This window comes from Cyprinodon tularosa, unplaced genomic scaffold (assembly GCF_016077235.1).
Source record: "Cyprinodon tularosa strain WSP-4 unplaced genomic scaffold, ASM1607723v1 ctg382, whole genome shotgun sequence".
In the NCBI taxonomy this organism is placed as follows: Eukaryota; Metazoa; Chordata; class Actinopteri; order Cyprinodontiformes; family Cyprinodontidae; genus Cyprinodon; species Cyprinodon tularosa.
The window spans coordinates 567,501-576,157 of NW_024039099.1; the positions used below are offsets into that span (position 1 = coordinate 567,501).

The window sequence follows — 8,657 nt, forward strand, 5'->3', positions numbered from 1 at the left end:
CCTTCAGCAGGACGCATTTCATCTGGACACAGACAAGACTTATGCAACACGGAAGCGCTTCACCTGCAGCTCATCCAAATGTTTGTGTCTCACCCAGAATCCTGACGGTCCCACAAAACCACAGCGACACTTCTCTACTTTGATTCTGCAACCACTGCGGGAGGAAGGCGCGTTTCACTCGGTTCGATACCTTAAACTCACCTGCAGCTCCTCGTGGCTTCAGGGCAAGCTGGGGCGGGGGAGGGGGGGGGGAGACAGGAGGCAGCGTCTTACCCGGTCAGGGAAGAAGCAAAGGTAAGCGCGAAGATCCGGAGATCCTCTAATGTCTCCGGGAGGACGTCGGGATATGCATCTATATATTTATACATATATATCTATATCTATACATAGATATATATGTATATATAGGTCGTGTCATCTTCAATCCGTCGATCATCAAACATAATGTTGAAATAAAAAGAGAAAGAATAATAATAAAAATGGACGCTGTGTCCTGTATGGTGTCTCGGGGAATGGATCCTCCACAGCGCGTCAGTCCAGAGCCGCCGGAGCGCTCAGCCATGGAGGAAGAGGAGCAGCAGCAGGAGGAGGAAGGCTGCTTGTCAGTGTTTGCTCCTGTCGGCTCTGCCGCCTCCATCACTGCTGTTATTAAGCCGATCGCTTCATCCAAATCCTCCGCTTTCATTTCTGCGGGCTGCGCGCGCTGAGGCGCGAGGATCGGCCGAGACTTGGGAGGAGAGGGCGGCTGTTGGGGCCGGAGAGCAGCGCTGCAGCATTATAGCCACTTGGGAAATCATAAAAAGTTCATGTTCACGTTAAGCGCGTCCACATGACCAGCCCGCCGTCCAATCCCCATGCACGGCCACTCATAAACTTGTATCACAAAGTTGTAAATTTTCATAAAACAACAAGGAATTTATAGCATTTCTTCATGGAGTGCTGCTGGAGGGGAGCTACTCCTCGCCTTTCACTCATTCTCTCAGCCGCCATTTTCTTCTGTCCATCTGCAAAGACAACCTTACAGCAAACAAAGGAAGGGACAGAAAAAAATCACGTGTTATCACTTCTGCTCTAAAGCTTTCCTCTATATTTACCTCCAGGTGTGTTGGTGGGGGGTGGGGGGCGCATTTTTTTTCATTTGATGACCTCCTGCTGAACATTTTCAATCTTTTGTGAAGATCTGTGAAGAAGGTCTTTGTGTCTTTTGGAAAGAAACTTGCAAAAATGTTTTATTTCCTGATTTATTCTAAATTAAACTAAATCTGTCTGCCAGCTATGCTTAAAATCCGGTTGTTCTTGCTTTGCGATCAGGCTGAAGGGAAACGCGGTTGGCCTGCAGAGAGCTTTCGCACTGCGGCAAGCGTCGACGTTTTAACGGCCCGCAGATCTGCAGCAGCGTGATGCCAAACAACGCTGCGTTTTTAGAAAAACCTTCAAGTTTTTTTTTTCTTTTTATTCAATTCAGTTGTGCAAACTTCAATTCTAAAACAGATATTAAAGCTAAAAAAAAACGTTCAAAACAATTTAATTTATGCCAAATCATTTCAATTCTTCCAATTCTAATGAAGTCCAAACAAAAACACCTGGATTAAGATTTTAATCCCAACACAATCTGCTTTATTTTTTCCTTTCTAACAGCTGCGTCACATTGATCAGCCTCTGGCTGCTATTCTTGATGTGATGCGAAAGAAAACACCGTTTACATCCTTCAATGACATATCCCACATGTGAAGCACGTCTCTGAAACGCAGATTTGGTTTGGTTCACTTTATTTGAGCCACAAATGTTTCTGCTTTTTTACACGTTTACCCTACATTTATACATTTATCTGTGCCAAAAGGCTGCAGATTATTACATTTAACTAATTATTTCTGACTTGGACTGGACCATCCATCCATCCATCCATCCATCCATCCATCCATCCATCCATCCATCCATTCATCCATCCATCTATATAGCGATAGATAGATAGATAGATAGATAGATAGATAGATAGATAGATAGATAGATAGATAGATAGATAGATAGATAGATAGATAGATAGATAGATAGATAGATAGATAGATAGATAGATAGATAGATAGATAGATAGATAGATAGATAGATAGATAGATAGATAGATAGATAGATAGATAGATAGATAGATAGATAGATAGATAGATAGATAGATAGATAGATAGATAGATAGATAGATATATACATAGATAGATACATAGATACATAGATAGATACATAGATAGATACATAGATAGATCGGTACATCATGTGACCCACATCTGACCTCTGCTAGGCCTGTTTTTAGGACCTGGATCTGCCACTTCCGTCCTGCCAAAAGCTAGTTAACATTTAACCAGAGCAAAGCCAGAAGCACATGGATAAAGACAGATCTATTGATCTCTTTGTTGCTTTTATTGGGGTTTTCCGTCCCTCTCACTGAGGCAACAATGACGGCAGGACTTGAGATAACATCCTCTGGTCCGGTTCACACCTCCACTCCGGCTGCGCTCCGACACAGCACGGATCAGACCTCCAAGTCCTCTTTCTTCGACAGGACATTAGATTTCCTTACAACGCATGTAAATATTAAAGTACATCTAGTTAAAATAACAATAATAAAAAGATCCAGGTTTAAACATCTCCAGATACATTTCAGGTTTTATTAACGCTCAGTTTTGATTATTTTCTGGACTTTTAAAATCCATTCTGTGCTGGAGTTTAACATTTGCAAGGTATGTGTTCATTTTTTCGCGTTATTTGGTTCTAAATAAACATTATTTAACATGTTTCGCGTTTAAACGTTTTCACTCTGTTCCATTAAATATGTAACTTGGGTCCGCATTGATTCATTAAACATTTTTTTTACCTACTTATCTTTAAACTCTGTTGATTTTACCTCCTTTTTTGCTTCTCTATTTTATTGGTGGCATTTATTTATTTATTTTTGTATAAATTGGATTATTGCTAGTAGTAGGCTATGAAAGTAGCAGAGTAATTTGTAGGTGATTTTAATGAAAGCTCCTGTTGTTGTGATACTGCAGATAAAGCTCCTGTTAAAACAACATTTGGCTTTTGTCCTTGAAATAATAGAGCGGCGCAAAAACAACCAACTCTCTAAGATTGGTAAAACGCTAATGCGTCCTCTGCTTTGCATCAATTTAGTTATTCTAACACAACTGTATCATATCCCACCATGCAAACATGAAACAATTGTGTTAAGTAACTAAATGTGCGTAAATAGATGCAAAGTACCAGTAGAAACCTCAAGCATTTGACCACAGATACACGAGGAAAAATAAAAACAAACTATAAAATAAGAATAGCTGAAAAATTCCCAACATAGGAAACACACGGACCGATCAATGCAAACAATTTATAAAAAAATCAGCAGCAAACAAACGTTTTTACCTCAAAGGGAAATGAAGAAACATGCATGTATTTGTGTGAAATAACGCAGCCGATGTGCGCCGTTTTTAAATGATTCGTTCTTTACTGTAATAAAAGAAAGTTTAATCAAACCATCGCCGCTCAATTGCGGGAAACAATTTCAAAAATGCTGGATTTATATTTAATTACAGAAGAAAATCAAAGTAAAACAGGAGAAAGATATTTGTTAACGTGAATAAAAATACATTCAGTAGATCATTTTAATTCACTGTCATCTGTGTAGAAAACGATTTAAAAAAATCTCAGCATCTAAATTTCCTTTAGCTTTTAAGGTTTGTATTCGGATAATCTGGCATCGATATACAAATACTAAAGATTTGCGATCTTAGACCCTCCTTAGATCTATTTCAGAACTCAGTGCTACTGGAAAACCTCGCAGCATCTCAGCCCAGTCAGCTGCAATGGATCAGTTCATGGTTTGGGAGAAAAGCTTCTCTTATTGAGCCCCGGAGAGTAAATAGGATTTTATGGTGGTTATTTGTTAACCAGGCATATCATCATTTCAGGGAGTAAAACTTGCACCATAAACTCCCAGTTATTCCTGCATTAATTGCTTTATTTATTTGTATTTATTAAGACGCTTTGTTCTTTTATTTATTATTTATTATATATATAAAAAAGTGTATATATATATATATATATATATATATATATATCCATGAAGATCTGATTCCTGAATCATAGATCATTTACTGTCAATAGGTATCCTAGAATAAGAAAGATGGAGGATTTACAGTAAGGTCACTGAAATTCAGATCCTAATTGATTTGTTGGGTTTCTTCTTTCTTAGGTTTTAAGAGGTTTCTTCCTGTTTAAAGGGAGTTTTTCCTCTCCACTGTCGCTACAAGCATGCTTAGTGTGAGGGATTGCTGAACAGTCAATGAGTCGATGCAATCAGCTGGTTTTCCTTAGATAGAAAACTTTGAATCAATCTGACTGGATGATCTGGTTGAATTGTAAATAATATAATAAAATAAAATTCGATTAAATTAAATGTTTGTTTCACAGCGTTGCTTCAGGTTTTAAACCTTTCATTTTATTCGTTTTCCTTTAGTTTTCAATACTTGGCCACTCTAATTGAATGTAGGTTGATTTGGTAGAATAGATGAATAGAGATGTTAATAGCCATGCGTCCTGGGAATACAGTTCAGGTTGTGGGGACTGAACGCCGCTCGTATCAATATTACATCCTGTTCTTTTCACGTAATGGATGAAGCAGAGTTGGTGGTTTCTCTGCAGGACACAGATGATGCTTGGTCTGACCTGTTCCCGGTGCGTCATGACTCATCTTCCTGGCCGATTTCTGCCCCGGACAGAGCTCATCTGTCCGTCAGCAGTGGAAGCGCAAATGGTACCGACTTCATCTAGCAAGGATTCGGGATGAACGCATCCAGGCAAACCGCTTCTCACCATTCAACAACACGCAGGAAAAAAAAGGAAACAAAACCCAGTTTTATAACTATATAATATTAGAGGAAAACATGCAATCTTTAATCAAATCTAAGGCCCCTTCATTTTACCCTCTCTGGACCCGGCTGTCTATAGTGGATCCTTCCTGGATCAGCTCCAAATTAACCCTTTGCAGATATGAATGTGCTCAGATGGATGTGTTGTGTATAGAAATGAACGGGGAAGGGGGGGGTTGGGTGGGGGGTTCGGGGTTTATAAGTTGTGTCATTGTTTTCTTCTGGTGTTAAAAAAGAAATCAAATTTTATTTTCCTTGTAAGGTGTGTCTGTAAGACTAAAATAAAAATTTTAATCTCAATAAGTCATTTTTTTTCTTTAAAAAAGTGCATTTTTTCTTGAATTAGAGATAAGTGAGACATTTTGCCAATGGAACAAGACAATTTACATTTAAGATAAGAAAAAAACAACCACATTGTCTTATTTCAAGTGCATATTATTTAATTATCTTATTTTAAAAGTAAAAATACTAATTCAGTTGGCAAATAACCTTATTTACCTGCTCAAATTAAGAATAAATACACTTAATTTAAGACATTTTTACTCATTTTAGATTGTTTTTGCAGTGTTTATATCAAGAAGTTTGTTATGTAAAATACAACTTTCAAAATAACTGTAAATGCTTGCTATACACCATAAATATCTTGAAGAGCTTCCGTTAATAAAATAAAAATAAAAAAAACTAAAAAAACAGTCCAGTTTTCTAGATTGACTAGGAAGAAATTCAGAAACTCTTTTTTATTACTTTTTTGGAATGAAAATGACCTGCATGACTGAGAATCTATAGCAGTATTTAGGAAGTTCAGCAGTAGAACCATTGGAATATAAATAAGAATGACAGGAGAGACTTCTCTAAAAATTTAAACACATTTCATCCGCTTGTTGCTGTGGATGAAAATGTGTCCAATTATGGAGAGTAAGTTCGAACCAAACCAAAATCTTTCTAATGATAAATGAAAACTTCCATAATACAAAGTAAGAACCAGAAATTATACAGAATTTTTATACCATCAAACTGGTAAAAAACATGAAACACTTCCTCTTTTGTTTTTCTGTCTTTTTTGTGTGTGTTATTCTTATTTGTAAGAAATGTAGAGAAAATAACAAAAAAAAAGTTCTCAATATATCAGTTAGATTGAGCCTTTTATTTAGATTGTTGTTAATATTGTTCTTTAGCCATGGCAGAAACACAGGACTGCATGAAGTGGGTTGGATCCATTAAGGTTCAACAGAACCTGTTTTTATAGCTCACATATATGAACTTTTTTTTTTTCCTTCAGACAATAACTTGATAGTGATGGCAATATAATATTGAAGAGGATTAGGGCCACTGAAAAAACAAAAGTTAACTGATTTTTAAATTTTATTTCAGTTTAACATGAGAAAAAAGTCAGAATTCTGACTTTTTTATTGTCAGAAACTCAGAATTCAGTCAGAATTCTGAGATTAAAGTCAGAATTCTGAGAAAAAAGTCAGAATTCTGTCAGAGTTCTGAGATTAAAGTCAGAATTCTGACTTTAATCTCAGAATTAAGACTTTTTTATTGTCAGAATTCAGTCAGAATTCTGAGATTAAAGTCAGAATTCTGAGAAAAAAGTCAGAATTCTGACTTTAATCTCAGAATTAAGACTTTTTTATTGTCAGAATTCAGTCAGAATTCTGAGATTAAAGTCAGAATTCTGAGAAAAAAGTCAGAATTCTGAGAAAAAAATCAGAATTCTGAGATTAAAGTCATAATTCTGATTTTTTTCTCAGAATTCTGACTTTTTTCTCATACTGAACTGAAATAAAATTTAAAAAACAGTTTACTTTTTTATTTTTTCCACTGGCCCTAATCCTCTTCCGTAATATAACATAACTATGGTTCTAATTAGTTTATTAAATTAGTTCAAATGTATTACTGTTAAGATTTATTGGGTGCAATGTATAAAAATAGATATGTGGCATCACATATAGAAAAGGATAACATTAATAAAGATTCTCTCATCAATTGAGCAATGAGTGATGTTTGGTTTTTATAGCTCAGCTGTCGAAAGATGAAGTTAAAACATTAAAACCTGCAGTGAAACTATGACCTAAAATAGAAACCATTCGTATTTTCCTGCCTTGTTTCATATTTTAAGCAGATTTCACCTAAAAAAAAAACGTTAATAAGAAAAACATCTTTTAAAAGAATAAAATCATTTAATTGTGCAGCAGCTTCACAGTCACCAGGTTAGCAGGATTTTCCTCTGGGAGAAGCGCATTTAGCTAGAGCTGCTTTTTCCACATAATCAGTTAGATTTATTAAGATTTTATCATCATTAATTAAAATAGATAATCTAATGAATTTATTGGAGGAGATTGGAGATTATCAAGATAAACTAGCTATAGGTAAAAACAATCTGCTCAATCTAGCTGCTTTATTTCTGACTCAGCTCTTATCTTGGTCTTTCCAAATCTCTTAAGATGACAGTTATGAAAACAGAAACATAAAATAAATTCCTTGATTTGTATCTAAACTATGAAAGATTCATCAAAACTTAAAAGAAGACATCATCAATCATTGCCGTTTATGTCCCAGTTTATGTGCTTTGTGCCACCGAATATTTCAGTGACTTACCAGACAAAAAAAAAAAACTTAAAAAAACTAAAATATAATATACAAATAATGTTTTTGGGAAATAAGTATCATAAGCAAACTAATTTAGTCATAAGAATATCACAGTAAAAGTTGGCAGCTTAAAACATTTTTATAATGACAGCAAGTATGAAGGAAAAACTCATAATAGACAAAATGGTCAACCAGGAAATTATATGTTTCTTTCCCAGTTTGGCTACAAACCAACGTTTTCTTTGGTCTTTCCATTTACAGAGGGTTGAAAACGGGTCACATGACTATTGAGTTTCTCCTATAGGACAATCGTTTTACAGAAATCTTTATGGTCTTACGTTTAACCCAACCCTAAATGATTCCCTCACATAATAAAAGGGGCCTTCCACCATAGGACCCCCATATAAAGACGGGGCCACTTGGAGTCATCCCAGTCATTCCAGTGCCATTCAGAGATCATGTGTCATTTTACTTTGTTCTTCTTTGTCACACAAAATCTCGCAGTTCCTTAACTTTTTCCATCAGGTGACACTTCTTCAAAATAAACACGTCAGGCAGCCGTACACAAAAACATAATTTTCTTTTTTGTCCCCGTCTTTCTCTCATTGCTTTCCTCTTATTCTGTATTTTTCTCCAATGCTTTAATTTGTTCTCTCTGACTGTTTTTTTTTTTTATTCTGTGTGTCAAGAGATTTTTTGTTCCCTTTTTCATTGTGTAATTGTCACAGATCAGCAATATTTCTCCTGACATATTACTGACATATATCGATGTGCTTCCACATAGTTTTTTAAAATCTATCTGCTACTATAAAAGTGAGACAAAGTCATGGATATGTGGCCATTTGAATCAGACCTTCTAGTTATTCTCAAAGGAGTATTTTATTGATCTTGATTTTATGTTTTTATACTCTATATTTTTTATTTTTGTTTAATTTTCAGACACATTTTTCTTTTGCCTTTAGATTTCATAAGGTATAAGATCGGTCATTCTTATCAATCTAACTACAATACATGTAAAAAAAAAATATAAAACATGTTGAATTTATTTAGAGAATGTTATAAAGAAAAACCTTTACATTTCAAAGATTAATACCTGATTAACAGTTTGTAAGTTGTAACCTTTTAAATCCATCAGATAGTATGAACTGTTAATTA

At 35.3% G+C, this 8,657-nt stretch overlaps 1 protein-coding gene across 1 annotated transcript in view; it reads right to left on the reverse strand.

Annotated features, from left to right (window-relative positions):
* Positions 1–292, reverse strand: part of hoxb3a (homeobox B3a) — a 79,905-nt gene extending 79,613 nt beyond the window's left edge. Inside the window, exon 1 of the mRNA XM_038297105.1 lies at positions 274–292. The gene's annotated coding sequence lies outside the window, so the exon portion shown is untranslated. The remainder of the gene's footprint in view (positions 1–273) is intronic.
* Positions 293–8,657: the final 8,365 nt, after the last annotated feature.